Here is a 17,884-nt window from a genome sequence, read left to right as displayed (position 1 = left end):
TTAAAATTGATTTTTAAGTTATAAAAAATATTCAAAAATAATTATTCTCTTATGTTGAAGAAGTGTTTTTATTATTAATCATATTATGTTATAGATTCTCATTGTTTCATAATTCTCTCATTTGGACAAAGTAGCAAAAATAAAAAATAAAATGAAAAACACACTTCATGAAGCACAAATATAGAATCCTAAGCTGTGCTTATACGGCAACAATGGCCAACAAAGGATAACATTACACGTGCAGACGCGTTGCGTCATCAGCAACTCATAGGCAAGCAACTCCACGAACGTTCAAGTAATCGAAATGAATTTCGTAAGTATGAATATAGACCATTTAAAACTTTTTTTAGGGGTGATTTGGTTGGCCCAAAGAAAGAGTAAAAGAAATGCAGCATAAAAAATATATATATTGTACTTAAAATATTTTTAAATTATTTGATTTGAATTAAAATGAATATAGTTGTTGCGTCTAGGAATATTCGTGACGATAGAGAAAAATGAAGTTTAGCGTTTTAGCATTGTACGAAGATCCAGCATGCAAGAAGAAAGAGAGAGATCAAGACATCGATCTTTTTTTACGTAGAAAACTCGAAGAGGGAAAAACCACGGGGCCTCGCCCAGGTGAAAAGGTTCCACTAAACTTAAGTGAATTACAAGGGTTGACCCGTCCCTCGATTTAGAGGTGGTCATATTACAATAATTTGAAGAGCTAGTTAAAGGACCGATGACGGTCAGACGAAAATCCGACGGCTTTTGTGAAAAAGTTTGGCTGACAAGGAATTATCCAATGAAGGTCTGACGGTGAACGGCGGCTGGGCTGTGGTCCAGCGATGGCTGAGTTGAAGTCCAACGGCGGTAGGCGGCCGGGCGGTGGTTCGACGATGGTCGATAGCCGGGCGGTGGTTCGACGAAGGTCGAGCTGAAGTCCGGCGGTGGGGCGGTGGTCCGACGAAGGACGGGCTGAAGTCCGGCGGTGGTCGGCGGCCGGGCAGTAGTCCGGTGGCTGTCTACAGCCGGGCGGTGGTCTAACGTAGGTCGGGCTGAGGTCCAGTGGTAGTCGGCGACCGGGCGATTGGCAGCCGGGCGATGGTCCGACGTAGGTCAGGCTGAAGTCTGGCGGCGGTCGGTGGCCGGGCAGTGGTCCAGCGGCGGTCTGCAGCCGGGCGGAGGTTCAACGTATGTAGGGCTAAAGTCTAGCGGCAGTCGGCGGTCGGGCGGTGGACCCATGAAGGTCTGGCTAAAGTCTGGCGGCTGTAGGCGGCAGAGCTGAAGTCCGGCGGCAGTCGGTGGCCGGGCGATGGTCCGACGAAGGTCGGGCTGAAGTCCGGCGGCCGGGAGGTGGTCCGACGTAGGTCGGGCTGAAGTCCGGCCGCGGTCAACGGTCGATGGTCAGGCGGTGGTCCGGCGGCGGTCGACAGCCGTGCGGTGGTTCAACGTATGTCGGGCTAAAGTCTGGCGGCGGTCGGCGGCCGGGCCGCGGCGGTCTGGGTTCGACGCAAGGTCAGGCTGAAGTCCGGCCGAGGATAGGCGCTGCTGGCGGTGCATGAAGACGCGGGCCAAGTCGGCGCCTGGTGGTCCGACGGGAAGGTTCGTAGGCTGCAAGTCCGCGGGCAAATCGCGGCTGGCCGGAAGTGGTTCCAGGCGGCCGGGGTTCGGCAGGGGGGCAAAGCCGGCGGTAGTAGTCCGCATTTAGGCCGGCTAAAGTCCGGCGGCCGGGCTGTGGTGCTAGAGCTCTTGAAGTTCAGAGCTCTCCCTAATCTCAGCCAAGGTCCTCCTCATGTAGAGAGTGGGGTCTATTTTATATATTTTCATGAGTGGCACACCCCGTAAATTTATTGAAGATCCAGAGGTTGGTTCGGAGTGCTCCATCGGATGGCTCATATTGATTCCCCTGATTCGGACCAACATTCACCCTCCCAACAGGGGAAAACTACTACCACCAGTCTTGATCACCTTCCCACAGACGCGTCAAACTGTTGTGTCCAGGAATATTCGCGACGATTGAGAAAAATGAAGTTAGCGTCTTAGCATTGTACGAAGATCCAGCACGCAAGCAGAAAGAGGGAGATCAGGTGCCTTGATCTCTCTCTTTCTGCTTGCGTGCTAGATCTTCGTATAATACTAAGACGCTAAACTTCATTTTCTTTATCATCGCAATATTCCTGGACCCAACAATAGTGTAAACTCTAAAAATGATAGTTTTAAGTGATCCGATGCGGGGTGGTGTGATATGCAATGACGAGATAGGCAACAACCACGATGGTGGTTGGGAGCTGAAAGTGGTGACCGGGCAGCAACAAAGGAAGTGTGGCCTGACAGCAAGTGGTGGTGGTAGGTGGGTAGCTGGTAAATAGTGACAATAATGATGTATTTGAAAATTGTCCAATTCTACAAAATTTAAATATACAACATTAAACTAAAGGGGTATTCTATTCTCAAATTCATATATTTGAAATATTTTACGCCTATTTAGCTTTAAACCAAATAGTTCTTAGTATACAAGTAATGCCTCTAATGCTTTTTGGAATTTTTATTTATTTTGTTGTTAGATTTTATATTGCAAGGTTATTTTTTTTTTTTATATATATATATACTATTATATATATATATATATATATATATATATATTAGGAGTTACGCTTGATAATTGTCATTTAAGATGTCGGTATAATTTAAATGACTCTATTGATAACGCGGATATATTTAATAAATCCTTAATGATTTAATGTTCTATATTAGGAGTTACGCTTCTTTATCGCCATAAAAACCAAAATACCCACCAATTACAGCTCAGAAATTGCCACAATGCCGTGAAGGAATTGGTCATCAGCGTTTCAGTAATTTATGACAATTATGCGGGCAAGGCTGTCGTCTGCAATACAAGAAATTATTGATATTAAAAAAAATTTTAATAGAGAACTATAAATTAAAATAATATATAACTTAAATTTATGATTTTATGAAAATGATTTTCTTGTCAATTATTTAAGCCGCGACGCCTCTCACATATGAACTCCTTTTGAAATTGATGACTGTTAATTTTAATATCGTTGCATATTATTCTTTATATATATATATATTATATATATATATATATATATATATATATTATATTTATATTATATATATATATATATATAATTAGTTTAGCATGTTTCAGTTAATTCGATTCTATTAGGACTAACAGCCACCCAAAAAATTATCGATAATTAAGGGCACACATCTTCCATGGGTGTCTCAGATCAAGCTACAAGAAGTGTCCATATATATACCCTACAAGCATCACTCACTGGATCAAACTTGTCCCATACTAGTTGTATCTAGCACCTAGGTGACTAGTCATCTATTTTCGGGGACTCGCCATCATAGACTCATCATATATACCATGTGCTAAAAACTCACCCAAAGTACTAGCCACCAAAATCTTTCCCAAGGTACTTGACTTTGGGAAGGGCTTCATGCTAGAGATAGAGATCCATATGCACACCATCCAGCTAGCCCACATGCTGTGTCAATTTATAATAGTCACATCTTTTTTTTTAATTTATTTATTCAAGGAATAGCCTTTTTTAGCCCTCTTAACCTCATAAATAAATGGTAAATAGTAAGAATTTGAACCAAGCTATGGGGATTACTCATAGACACATTAGATCTTTCTACTTACTCACCATACTTACTAGCTTTCTCACTCAACTCTTTAGCTCTCATTCACAAAATTCATGTTAGTTTGGTTGGGTATCACCCACACAAAAATCTAGATCAAACATCCTCTAAAGTATGATGATCATGGATTGATGCTAATGACTAGAAGATAGACACATTGTGAAAAATAACAAAACTAGGAGTCATTAGTGAACATAGAAAATCAAAATTATAGAACCCACAATGATCACAAGGAGAAGAGAATTCCTAAGATGATCCAAGATGCACTTAGGCGAGTTCAAAGAAATGACCTAGGGAGAGTATCTCAAAAGGGACTTCTAACTCAACACCTTAGAAAAAGTGACTCGAGACCAGGTGCTAACTTGAAATCCCATTATTGACCATAACCACAATCACTTGTACAACTCTCTACACAAGCAAGTGAGAAGGAGGGAGCCAAAGCTAACTTATGTGTTCCCATAAAAAAGATCATATAAGCAAAGCCACCTACTAAGTTCAAAATTCCTCTTATGGAGATATATTAGAGACGTTGGATCCGGTTGATCATGTCGCATACTTTGAGCTTGTTATGTCAAAAATGGACATCAATGATGAACTTAAATGTCAGTTGTTTTTCACCTTTAAAGAATCCTCCCTTTTATAGATTTCTTACTTGATGTCGGATTTCATTAATTTTATATTCAAAATTCCTCTTATGGGTTTGATTATTTCAGGAGTTTGCTAGATATTGTAAATAGAAAAGGATTTGAGAATAATGTGGCTAATCATGTATCTTGTTTAGAGAGAGAGGATTCTTTGCATAATGATTTTGGCATTAATTAATGAATTATTCCCTAATGACATGTTATCTACATTGCATTTATTTTGTGTGCCTTGGTATGCTGACATTGTGAACTATATTGTGAGTGGAGTGATCCCATTTTATATGAACGTAAACAATAGTGAAATGTTTTGTATGAAGCTAATTTATATTTTTGTGATGAGCAATATTTGTTTAGGAGATGCAAAGATGAAATCATTGGGAGGTTTGTCCCAAAAAATAGATTGAAACCATCATTAGTTAGCACCATGACACAAGGTATGGATGGCATTTTGGTTGATTTAAAATTCCTTCTAAGATCCTTCAATTTAAATTTTTCTAGCCAGTCTTATTTAGAGATGCAAATTAATATACCAAAAGATGTGATAGGTGTTAGATGGGAAACGTCCCTTAATTATATGCTAAAAATTGTGATCTTTGATGTTTATGGACAATATTTTTTTTGTCCTTTCATTCAATCTTTTGGGGGTTAATATATATTGATAGTTGTTGACTATGTCTCCAAGTGGATTGAGGGAGTAAAAACACCCAAATTCGATGCTCAAATAGTGATTAAATTTTAATAAAAAATATATTTTCAAGATTTTGGGTACTTAGCATCATCATTAGTGATGTGGGAGTCTTTTTTTAAATAAGAGAGTAGAGAATTTAATTTTAAAATATAGAACTAAGCATAAGGTAGCACTTACTTATCATCCCTAAACTAGTGGTCAAGTTGAAATAAACAACAGGGAGATCTATACGTGTCGCAACATAAGAGAGATAAAACAACCTAATTATCCACAAAGCTATCATCCTAGAGTGAGGCTTTTTTTAACTAAGAGGGAGTGGTAGAGGCCTTTATAGTCCAAAAAAGCTAAGATTCTTTTGTTGCTACTATAGTACCAGTCGTGCAAGAATTCTTTACCAACATGAAGAAGACTCAAAAACACTATATTTATCAACCAAACCTTCCAAATTGCTAACTACTAGTTTGACAGGAATGAATACCTAAACATTTGCATCTCTCCTATTGTTATTATGAAATCCTTAGCTTCTTAACATATAAAAATTTGAATGCAGAGAGAAAGAGAAAGGTGGATAGGATAGTAAATTTCTCTGCTTCTTTCCCAAACCAAGAGTCCAAAACCTAATAGTACTTCTTTATGTTTATGAAGTTAATACTAAGTATGAATATCAATGAAGTTGTAAATGATATGACAAGCTTACACTTGCATCTAAAAAGAGTTCACTATCAACTTTTGGAAGGTAGTCTTTCGATTTATCCAGTGGGGGTCAATAATAATAGGGTTATGTCATCCCTGCTTAATTTATGAATTGTATGTAGCTACCAGAGTCATAGGAAACTTGAGGGAGGAGAAGATCTTTTCTATTTTTTTTTTTTTTACTATGTCCATAATCCATTCCTTCAATCTATTCTTTCAAAATATGAAGAGAGATCTAGCTAACCGACATTACCTAGAGCCTTGAGTTAAAGATATTAATATGCTTGTAGATTAGGTGAAAAACCTCTGGACATAATGGATCAAGTCCATAATTTCAGTTGATTATTTTAGATAGTACATTACCGGGCATGAGAAGGGGATTTACAATTATTATGACCACATGATGCCCTAACACCAATAATAGTACCGGTAATATTTTGACTTTAATGTAGCCTTGTTGGGATTTTTTGAAGCTTGGAGATGGACTCCTCCATTAACGTCAATAGCAACATCATAGTTAAGAGAGGAAGAGGAAGGGAGGAGGATGAAGCGTAGGGAGAAATCCCTAAGTAATTATTTTGTAGTTTTTTTTGTTCATTTATTTTTATTGCCTCGGTTTTTTTTAACTAATATAATTTGCATGCATCAACACAAATAAAAAATCTTAAATTTCATTGCTTTGCAAAATTTATTAGTTGTCTTTAATTATTTTTATTGCACTTTTTTAGTTATAAACAATTTATTAGTGCTTGAAATCTAAAATTAAGAAATAAAAAAATAAACAAGTAATTAAGAGTGCATAATTTGGAAATTTTGTCAAATATGAAAACTAAATTAACATAACAAGTATTCATTTTATTTAAATAAAAAAACCTAATAAATAAAATTCCTAAATCACTTAACACATGACTATTTTTAACAAAATTAAATGATTTAATGATTAATGTGAATAAGCTATTTAGTCTAATTCTAAGTCATTTATTAAGTAAGTAATAAGAAAATTATGAAACTTTTAATGAACCTTATATATAATAAAAGTAGAGGCAACATATATTCAAAATCATTATAAAGTATTTAATAAAGCTAAAGTGAAAATAAAAATTGGAAAAGCTAAGCACTGCACTATAAAAAATTTAACATGTAATGTTTAGGCTCGTTTAAACAAATAGTGGAGGTAATAAATAAGCATTCAAAATCATTATAAGGTACTTAGTTAGTTCAAAAAAAAAAATGAGGAAAAAAAAGGAAATGAAAAATTGAAAAATAAATAACCTAAATCCTAAACTATTAAAAATTTGTACCTATAACATCTAGCCTCACTTATACACTTCTAAGAGAAAATCTTAAATTATAATACTTAAAGAAATTTTAAAGTATAACTAATAAATATTCCATTAATTCCAAAAATTATTAACCCTAAGTAATTTAATCAAATTTATCACATATATCCTTAGGAGTTTGATTAAGAAGGAATATTAATTAAAAATGAAAGAATAAGCTATTATGAATTATTTAATCAAAACATTTTACAACTTATATTACTTTATAAATTCTTGGATAATTAATTTTATAATTTCTAATTATCATATTCGAGCAAAAACAAAAATGATTTTAACCCTAGCACAATATTTAATGTAACTCTCCTTGGTCTGTTGGTTTGAAACTTTGGCTATCAACTATGATGTTTGAGTTCGAGGCTTGCATATATGATGTGTGTATTAGTTTATCTTAATTGGCCTAAATGTCCAAAAAAAAAAAAAACTTTAGCGTAATAATAATTACTTGAGGACAAGTAATATTTTAAAGTTTGGGAGAATTTGATAAGAAAAAAATGTATAATTCAAATTACACATATTTTCATAAAATTGCTAGCTAAATCTATATTTTTGTGATGTAATGAATAAAAATACTCTATAAGTGAAGGAGCATCACAGTGCCATAAATAGAGTGCCACAACGCTATGCTAATCTCAACACTGGAGCACTATAAGGTAGGAATATAACAGTAGATGGTAAATCCAAAATAAAGATCAAGATGTTGATCAGGAGTCAAAGGAGTGTTGTGGCACTAGGACCAAATGCCACAACACAAAATTGCCACAAGGCCGTGGTGGGTGATAATTACTGATGGTTAAAATGGTGAACCAATGTGATGACTGATGAACAAACATTATGATTCAAAAGTGTTGCAGCACTACCCAAGTCAGCACAACGGTAATAATTTAGTTATTTGTAAAAATTATAAATAAGTAGATTATTTCTTATGTAGGGGGTTGTTGTTGGAGTACTGTTATGGGATGGAAACTGGTCATTTGTTTATTTGTAATTAGAGTTTAGAGGGAGGGGGAGGGTAAAATAAAGAAGTGAATTCTAATAATAGAGTCTATAATTGTGTTGTAAAGAAATTCCTAGTGACATTTATCCTAAACATAACTCTTTGTATTTGATTTAGTTTAATTTACTTGACTGGATAGAATATTTATATAGGCTTAAGATATATTAAAAATCATGTTTGCTTAAGACTAAATTTGAATTTCATGAATTATTAAATGTTGTTTTTAAATCCTTCATGCTTAATTTATTTTATATATAGTCCTTGTATAAACTTAAAATTTAGTATGATCTATAGCCTCAATAGAGGAATAGTGGAAACAATAGAGGATTTAAAATAAGATTATATCATGTATAGATATATTATGGATAGAGACTTGGAATCTTAATGAGATATAATCACTCTAGTTGAAAGAAATCATAGCTAGCACTCTAACGAGCTCGATAGAGAGGTGTATTTATAATTTGATTCATAATAACATTAAGAGATATCTAACTTTTACACTCATGAGTTTTAACAATCATATGTACAAAGTCACTTAAGAATATGATTTTTAATTTTAAAGAACTAGTTAGTTTTCATTAGCACGCCCATAAATCTCTGCATATAAGATAAATTTGGTAATTCATATATGTAGTACTAGGGTGAACATAAGGTAATTCCTATCTTTGTAGGATTGATACTCAACTAATTACTTTATTACTTGATACAACACATGCACATGCATAAAATAAGAGTTTACAAGCAAAATAATTTGTTTGAAAAATGTAGTGACCAATCACTTAGTCTAGAAAAAGATCAATACCTTTTAGGGTATCTTCCACACTTTAATAAACTCTTCCAAAATATTTATCATATGTTGATCGACTTCTATGTCAAGTCCATGGTCTTAATGGAAAGCACAATATTGGATGTGTCATATACATGGACCTTAAACCAAATGGGTGTTAGTTCTTGAATGAAGTATTTATTTTATATATCCCTTACAAACTTGGCCATCAATACTCAAAAAGAGATTATTATTAGATATTAGTAAATTGAAGGCAACCTTTCCTTGGGATAACACCTAATGGGGGGAAGCGCTTTAACATTTTGGATGGTTGGTGTGCTAGTGATAGATAGTGGCCTCTCATATTATTGTGTCTAGCTCTAATGGTGATAATGGTGATGTAATTGGGGAATGCCTTCTCTCTATTCTTTAGACCTTAAGGTGGCTACGATTGTTGCATACAGCTCGCTCAAATGCTCACCTCACTAGAGCATCTCTTGGGGAACCTTATAATTCTGCTAGGTTATTAGACTCTATAACACATTATTGTAAGGATCCACCCTCCCTTTATATGAGTTAAAGTAAGATATTTTGAATTTTATTAGGATTTTAGCTTTGTGGACTCTATAAAAAATAGATTTATCAACTACAACCATCACCTTTTCACTCACCTAGGTAGGGAGTGCACTCTTTATTAATGATGGAGTAATAAGTCTTATGTATTAAAAGTATAGAGGTTTGCACCTTATAGGCTTACCATGCTCTTTGGATTATAAAATTTGAGAATCCCTTTGGAATTTCTCCTCTAAGAGAAGTTTTAGGAGCTTACTCTAAAGCTCTTAGGATCATCCTTGTGATCTTCTCTTCCATTTTCACCAAATACTTATTGGTTTCCAACACTTGATTCTCCATATTTACTGGTCTTTCTATTTTAATACTCTTCTTCTTATAATTTTAATACTCTTCTTATTATAATCCTTAGTTTCTAGCTTTTGTCATCAATTTGCACTCACTGAATCTAAGTTAACATTGAATCTAAATGTGTTCAGAGGTGACACCATAACCCTTCTTGCAAATCGTATATGATTTTCTTAAGAAGATTGGTAGATGTAGAGAAAGAAAAAGATAAGAAAAGATATTAATAGAGAATTTTTTAAGATATTATATAAAGCTTAAAATAAACATATTATAGTAGATATTATTATAGGTGCAAAAAAATGGCCTTTTGCGCATATCTTTATAAGGTTTGATGGAAAAAAAATGAAGCAAAATAAATTCTAATAAGAAAATAATTAAATCCAAGTCTTAAAAATACATGATATGACTATTAAAAATATGAAGACATAATAATTAGAATTCTAATAAGAACATGTAGACAATTATATTTGTTAGTGATTGAGAGAGATTACTCAAGGACATAACAAAGCATAATATGTAACCATAAAAGCAACTATCAGAGAAGAGTATGAGTGAAACAAGCACAAATATGATATATAATATATATAAAAATACATAAAGGATCATGTAGTTCACATTTATCAAATCATTGAGAGCTATAGCCCTTATTAAGGGAAAATTGTGTTAATATGTTTGATTATATATTATTGTGAAATATTTGTTTTAGTTGATGTTGTGTAAGAAAATTAAGAAAAAAAAAGAGCATAAAATAGGAATTGTGTTCAAGAATCGTGGCACCCTAATAATCTATACACTAGTGCCACTCTGGAGCACCAGGGCGCCACTTGGCTTGAGAATATTATAATTAATTCAGTGCCCAAACACCAACTCTTTAGAAGCTGCGCCATGAAGCACCACAACGCTAGTTGGAAGTGTCATTGTGCCACTATGTTATAAAATTTTGCATATTAATTCAAGACCCGCTGTTATTATTTGAAGTGCCCTAGTGCCATGAAGCACCACAACGTACGTTTCTGTTCAACATTGCAGTGTCGTGGTGTTGTTGTGACACTAAGGCTTCGTTTGGGATGATTTTTTTATTACTTTCTAAAATGGAGTTTTAGTACACATTTTTTTATTTTTGTACTAAAACTCCATTTCAGAAAACAATAAAAAAGCCGTCCCAAACAAAACCTAAATCTCCTGCAGTGCCATAGCAGAGAAGTTAGAGTTTTTCACTAGTGTTGTATCTATTTATCTTAACACCACGATAGAGCTCTGCATCAAGCGTTGAGGCATTCATTCATTTATTAAACACCACAGCGGTTGTGTCAGTTGTGTACTAAGTATAAATAGTTTTCTTTTCAAATTATTGAGGACTGGCCGTCTAGTTTGAGTACAAAATAGTAAGCGAGTGAGAGTTAAGTGCAGAGATTGATCGTACTTAAGGGAAATCAATTCGTGAAGTAGTTATTGTTGGTAATTGATTGTAAAAGCTATTCCAGGTGTTATTTCCTCCACTTAAACTCTTGTAACCTGTTGTAGTGTATATTTTGAATTCTATTTTATGTGAAATAATTTCTTTGGTAAGCTAATTCCTTTGTTTTGGGATTATGATGTGAAAGATATATGTTTACTTTATGTAGACTTTAGTAAATGCAATGATTTAAATTTATTTTAGTCACTTCTGATCTTAATTTAATTCTTGTAATTAACATGTTTGGATTTAAAAGTTAGCTTGATTCATTGCCTTGATGGAAGAATGATGGAACAATTACTATTTTACATTTCAAGTAAGCTCACTTGCCTGCCACCACCAACTTGTCAGCCACCACCGGCTGCCGGCACCACCTCCAATAGGTTGCCATCGTCACCACCCGCTATTGGTCAGTACCACTACCTCCATCTGTCGCTGGTCCGTGCTGCCACCCACAACAAGCCACCACCACCATTACCAGGCACTGCCACTCATCTATCGCAGCTACCAGCCTACCACTACCGCCGACTACCATCATCTCTAGACTTTATATTATGTTCATTTTTCTTCAAACCTAACAAAAAAAAATATTCACCTTCATTTACTTTAGACTTATCCAAATAACTCTAAATGATTCTCTTTTTACTTTATATTATTTTACGATGCGTTCTTTTTACACTATATTTATCTTTTAGCCAACCAAACTGCCCCTTAATCGCCCCTTTATGAATATATATCACATCAAATACTATTCAATATGCTAGCAGTAAAATTGTAAAATGCACAAACATTGAATAATAAAATACAACTAGTAGAACAAAATTGACATTGATGTTGAACCTATATAGTAGCTCCTCATGATATTGCGCTAAGCAACCAAAAAAAACTTCTTGATACCTAAGCTCGTTCATATTTTCTTGATTAAGTTCATATCAAATTTAATAACCCTCATTTTAATGATATTCCTTTTTACATATTTTTATTAAATTTAAATTATATTAATATTCAATCAATACTCTTTTCATAATTTTTTATTTCATAATAATTTCAATTCAAAAGTAATTTTATATCTCTTATGCCTCTGTTTTAGACATGCTCATTTTACAAATAAAAAAATGAAGAAGCAAAATAATAGTAAAATTAAAATACCCTATAAATACTTTTTTTTGGGACATTTAAGCCAATTAAAGTAAACTCACACACATATCACATGTAGAAGCTTCGAACTTAAGCCCTCTTGGTGTGTAGCCAACACTCCCAATTGAGAGATCAAGATGAGCTGCGTAAATATCCTATACATATTAAATAACTTTGAGAAAATACTTTGAGCTTATTGCAGGCTAGAATATACGTGGTGATAGAGTTATAATCCTATGTCTTAGCGTTTCATGGATATCCAGCTCACACTCAAAGAACACATGATTTTTTACATGGAAAATCCTTAAAAAGGGGATAAACCATGAGGCCTAACCTAGTTGAAAATGATTAAACTAGAATTCAAGTAGATTACATTGGGCTGAGTCATCCCTAAGGGAGATCAGATTATAAATGCTAATCGTATGGTTAAAATCTAGTGGCAAATGAGGATGAAAGTTTGACATCACTTGGTGGACCATCGAAAGTCCAACGTTACTTAAAAATTTAGGCATCAATTGGTAGTTTAAGGGTGGTTTGGCAAAACTTCAGCATTAGGTGGTGGTCCGACAGAACTCCAACATCAGGAAGTGGTCTGATAGAACTCTGACGCCGGGCAATAATCCAATAGAACTCCAGGTATCATGTGGTGGCCCTGTGTAACTCTAGTATCAGGTGATGTTCCAACAGAACTTCAAGCATTAGGTGGTAGTTTGGTAGAACTCTAGGCATCAGGTGGTGGTTCGGCGGAACTCTGGGCATCAGATGGCGGTTTGGAAAATCTTCGGGCATTAGGCGATGGTCTGACAGAACTCTAGACATTAGGTGGTTGTCCAGCAAAACTCTAGGCATTAGGTGGTGGTCCGGTGGAACTCCGGGCATCAGGTGGTGGTCTTGAAGAACTCCAGGCATTATGTGGTGTTCTAGTGGAACTTCGTGAAGTGGTTGAGGAGGCAAGGAGGCAAGAGCGATCTCTAATCTCTCTCTTATTTCCTTAGGGTATAGGGGCCCATTTTCAAGAAGAAGGAGATGTCTATTTATAGATTTCCTAGAATGGCATGGCTCGTAAATAATAATAAGATAAAGGGTAAATGAAGAATGGTTTGGATGAATGGCCGATGTTGATCCCATGATCATGGATCGTTCATTGGACACTCAAAGGTTTTAGTGCTTTCAAAATTTAATGATCCAAATTATGGGTTGAACCTTCTAACAGCACATTGGGACCTTAATTTGGACCCATTTAGGCTCGGATTGAGTCAAATTTGGCAACATTCGATTTGTATTTTTGAGACACTCAGTTTGACATTAAGTATGTTGAAATCAGAGTTCATATGGTCCTAATTTTAAATTTGGAAGTATCCAACTATATTTTTCCTAGATATTCATGCTCGATCATGATAATTTTTTGATGATGTATCAGTTGCGCCCCTATTCTTAGACATTAAGGCTACAAAAGTTCAAAAATATGCATTATAACTCCTGGAAAATTTTTTGTATAATTTAAAATTTAAATATATTTTGATCTTGGGCGTAGTGGTCCCAAACAACTTTAAAAGTGTCAAAATTGAGTCTAAAATGTCAAAAAAATGTTCTTGATGGCCACAAAAATGTCTGATTTGACCTTTTCAAGGCTAATATCAAGCCCGAAAATGAGATGAGATGGACCAGCCACCATAGATTGACTCTTACATCACTGCATCCACTGTCGGAGTCTGCTTGGCTTACATGTACAACTTCAGGCGTTTGCCTACATTACCCGGCTGCTAGTATATAGTCGCATGCCTGCTAGTTGCGTGCCAACTGCAGCGCTTGGCTACAGTTAGTTGGTGGTTTGGTTAATTGTCAAAAAAATATTTCTTAACAACCCTCGCCTCTTATAAATCCCCCCCCCCCTTCCTCCCTCGGGTATTGAAATTTTCCCTTTCCCACTCTTTTCTCTTCCTCAAGCTGAGGCATTCCCCTAAACCTATTTAGGTGGTATCACTTGTTTGGATCTAGTACCCCTTACTTAGTAGGAGTTTCCTCCTATTTAGGTGGTAGTCCTCCCTTTATACGGGAGGCCTTCCCTTGCTTTAGATAAGTGGTATCCCTTATTCTACTGTGGGCACCCTCCCTATATAGAGGTTACGATAGGTGAGAACCCTTCTTCAAGAGATCTTGTGGTTAGGAGAGATCCTACTGCCATGAAGGACGGTGAGTTAAGCTAAATAAGGGAGCCAGGGCAGATGATTCTGCATCCACCATTACAGGTGATTCCTTGATCATTCTTCATAAAAAAACTTTCACTTTCTAAATGATGGGGTGTTCACGATCCCTAAGAAATTTGATCTGGCTGGCCTTCCTTATACCAGATATTTGATCGTCTATGAGACTAATTTATGAGCAAGGTTGCACTTTTTATCTCCTACTGAGCTTATCAAGATTTTTATATGGTGTGGGATGAGTCTATCCTAATTTTTGTATAGAGCCATATAGGTGATGGTGGGGTTAATTGCACTCTTTAGAGATTAAGAAGCCATCTTGACACCTGAACATCTTTCATGGATGATCCAATTCACTAGTGATATAAAAGGGGTGCATAACATTCAAATCTAAATGTCTGGACATGCATATCTGAGATCGTTCAAAGAGTTGGGCTAGTGCATTTTTCTTTGTAAAAAATGATTGGGGCCTAATAGAGAAGTGGGGGAAGATGAAGGATCTGTCATCCCCTTTGTATATCGGAGAAGAAGATAAAATGAGGATCCTCAAGGTTCCCAACATCAAATATCTTCTATATGAGGTTTGTTACTTGAATAAATATATAGAAGAATAGTTTCTATTTAGAGTTGGGCAGTCATTTCGTGATGGGAGGTTTGAAGCAAGGATGTTGAAGATTTCCTCTAAGATTCTTGAGCCCCTTGCCGCAGCTTCAAAGGTTGCTCCTAAGTGACATGCGAGAGGTGACATTCCCCAAGCTTTATTGAAGAAGAAGAAAATATAGGGGGTTGCAATGAGTACTAGCAAGGTTCCCCCCAGCTCCTCCCTTGTCAAGTTGCATATTCTAGAGGATTTGTTAAATCACCAGTGTATCGAATGTCTTCGAGCTGATGATTTAGTGAGTAACAACTTATTTTCCCTTTTCCTTATTTAGTGGATCTATTTAGACTACCTTTTACCAATATCATCTTATTATTTTAGTTACTATGGTGGATGGATCTTGAGGTCAAGCTTACAAAGTCTTTGGATAAACAGAACAAAGAATTTGTGAAGTTCAAATTTCTTTAGGGAGAGTACAAGAAAAAGTACGACCATAAGGCCAAAGAGGTGAATGTAGTGGAGGAGGAGTTGACTGAGTGCAGAACATAGCTAGCAAATATAGTGCATTTTGTCTCTCTTCAAAATCAGTAGAAGGATCAACTCAAGATTGACCTGGTGGAGGCACAAGCAACAATCACCAAACTTTTAAAAGATTAAAAGTCCTCTATAGAGAAGATAGTGGTGCTTGAAGCTAAGAATAAGAGGTCTTAGACTCATATAGCTGAGAAGGAGGCCGCTTTATCTGACTTAGAATCTTCAAGAGTCATTAAAGATTTCAAGAAGTCTATAGCTTTTAGGACCATCATCCAGGATCACATTTAGGAGGCTCGTGATCATATTTATGATATAGAAGTGAAGGCTTTAGTGCAACAATATATTGATGAGAGGTTCATCCAGGGCTTCTTGAAGGTAGTTCGTCCAGTATAACTGAAGAATTGGGTGGAAGTTGAAGGCTTAACACCAAGTCAGGCTTCTGATGATTCCCCTACAGATTTTGATGGTAGCAAAATAGAGAGTGAACTATAGAAGGCCTTTGCCCTTGAGGAGTAGGATGCGATTATAGAGATCAAGTAGTATTTCTATTTTCCACTAGTTGTATCACTTAATCTTTTTTAGTGATTATTATGTATTAGGTATTTGCATTCACATGTGTTACCTTCTATGATTTAGTGAAGAGTTGTTGTTGCTTTTATTTGATTAGTGAAAAATATTTTAGTACTCCTATTTAACTCAAGTGAATTCTATTTATGCTCTTTTAAGGAACTCAACTTATCTGAGGTTATTAGTTACAACATTGTCTAATGCATTTTAACCTATGTAGAGGAAGTCGGATTAGATTCCCTTGGGATCGAATATCTAGTGATTGAGATTCATGCTTTTCGAATATAAGATTCCAAGATCTAAATGACACCTATCAAAGATGTTTTAACTATTCAAGGTTATTGGTTATAACATTATATAATACTATTTAACATATATGCAAGAGGTCAGATCGAATCCCCTTAGGACTGATCATCTAGTGATTGAGTTGCAACAAAGAGTGTGTATGTCTTGAATCAATGATGTTAGAATTAAGTGACAACCATATATGATGTTTTGACCTATCCAAGGTTATTAATCAAAGCATTATTTGATGCCTTTTAACTTGTGTGGAAGAGGTCAGATTAAATCCCTTGGGACTGATCTGTTAAGAGAGTTACTATTAGCATGTTTTATATTCTTGCAACTTATATAGTTTTGATGATTTTAAATATTAATATTTTATGTGTAGTTATCTCCTAACACTTTTTGGTAGATTTATTTTTGCTCTTGTGTGTACTAACATTTCAGAAAAATTGAACTCCAAACTATGAAGACTTCAAATTGAATTCAGCATACAATCATTTGTAAATTGAAGCTTTTAATTTTTTTTTTTTGAATTGAGAGGGAGTGATTATAATTGAGTGATTAAAAACACACACACACTTAAGGAAATCATACAAAATTTGTATTGATCGTATGGGACGAACCTAGTTCATACGGGACGATAAAGTCAGTTATCTCCTCATAGGAGCAATGGAACGAACAGGAGGTGATCAAATTTTTCTAAGTCCTGATCGTCCAGGACGAAATCATTTTTGTCCCAGGATGAATTGGGCTCTATAAAAATTTCGTTCAGATGAAATCTATAATCACGCTAGAACGATTTGTGCTCTATAAAAATTTTGTCAAGACGAATTCTTCTCTGTAAAAATTTTGCTTAAATGAAATTCATTATCGTGCTAGGACGAGTTGCTCTCTGTAAAAATTTCGTCCATATGAAGTCCTATTCGTCCTAGGATGATGTGAACCGATTTACCACAGGTTGTTACATCCTACAGTTATTAGGGAACCGACCTATGGTATAACGGATCGTACCTGAAGAACCTAGTTCTTACGGGATGATGATCGTGTATGAACATAATTCATACCAATATACATCAGGATCATTTCCGACACTTTAAGTAAAATCGTCCAGGATGATCCACGATCGTACGGGACGATTCATTTCGTGTTGACTTGAAAAATTTGTAGTTTTGGATGGTTTTTCTTGTCTCTCCTATATATAGTCCAATTTAGACTGCCACCCAATCTTTTTGTCATTTGATCTTCGTGCCTATTGAAAGAAGAGTCAAGGAGAGAGTGTGAGAGAGAATTCAAAGGGGGATTCCTACCACCGGAGCATGAAGGCTTTGCTTGGTGTTCAAAGGTAAGAATCTCTACTTGTGATTTTTGATTACTTCACTCTTTTCTTTCTTCCTTCTAGA

This window comes from Dendrobium catenatum, unplaced genomic scaffold, assembly GCF_001605985.2.
Source record: "Dendrobium catenatum unplaced genomic scaffold, ASM160598v2 fragScaff_scaffold_313, whole genome shotgun sequence".
NCBI classification, from domain to species: Eukaryota; Viridiplantae; Streptophyta; class Magnoliopsida; order Asparagales; family Orchidaceae; genus Dendrobium; species Dendrobium catenatum.
The sequence above is the reverse complement of the archived record's forward strand: the minus strand, read 5'-3'. Positions refer to the sequence as shown.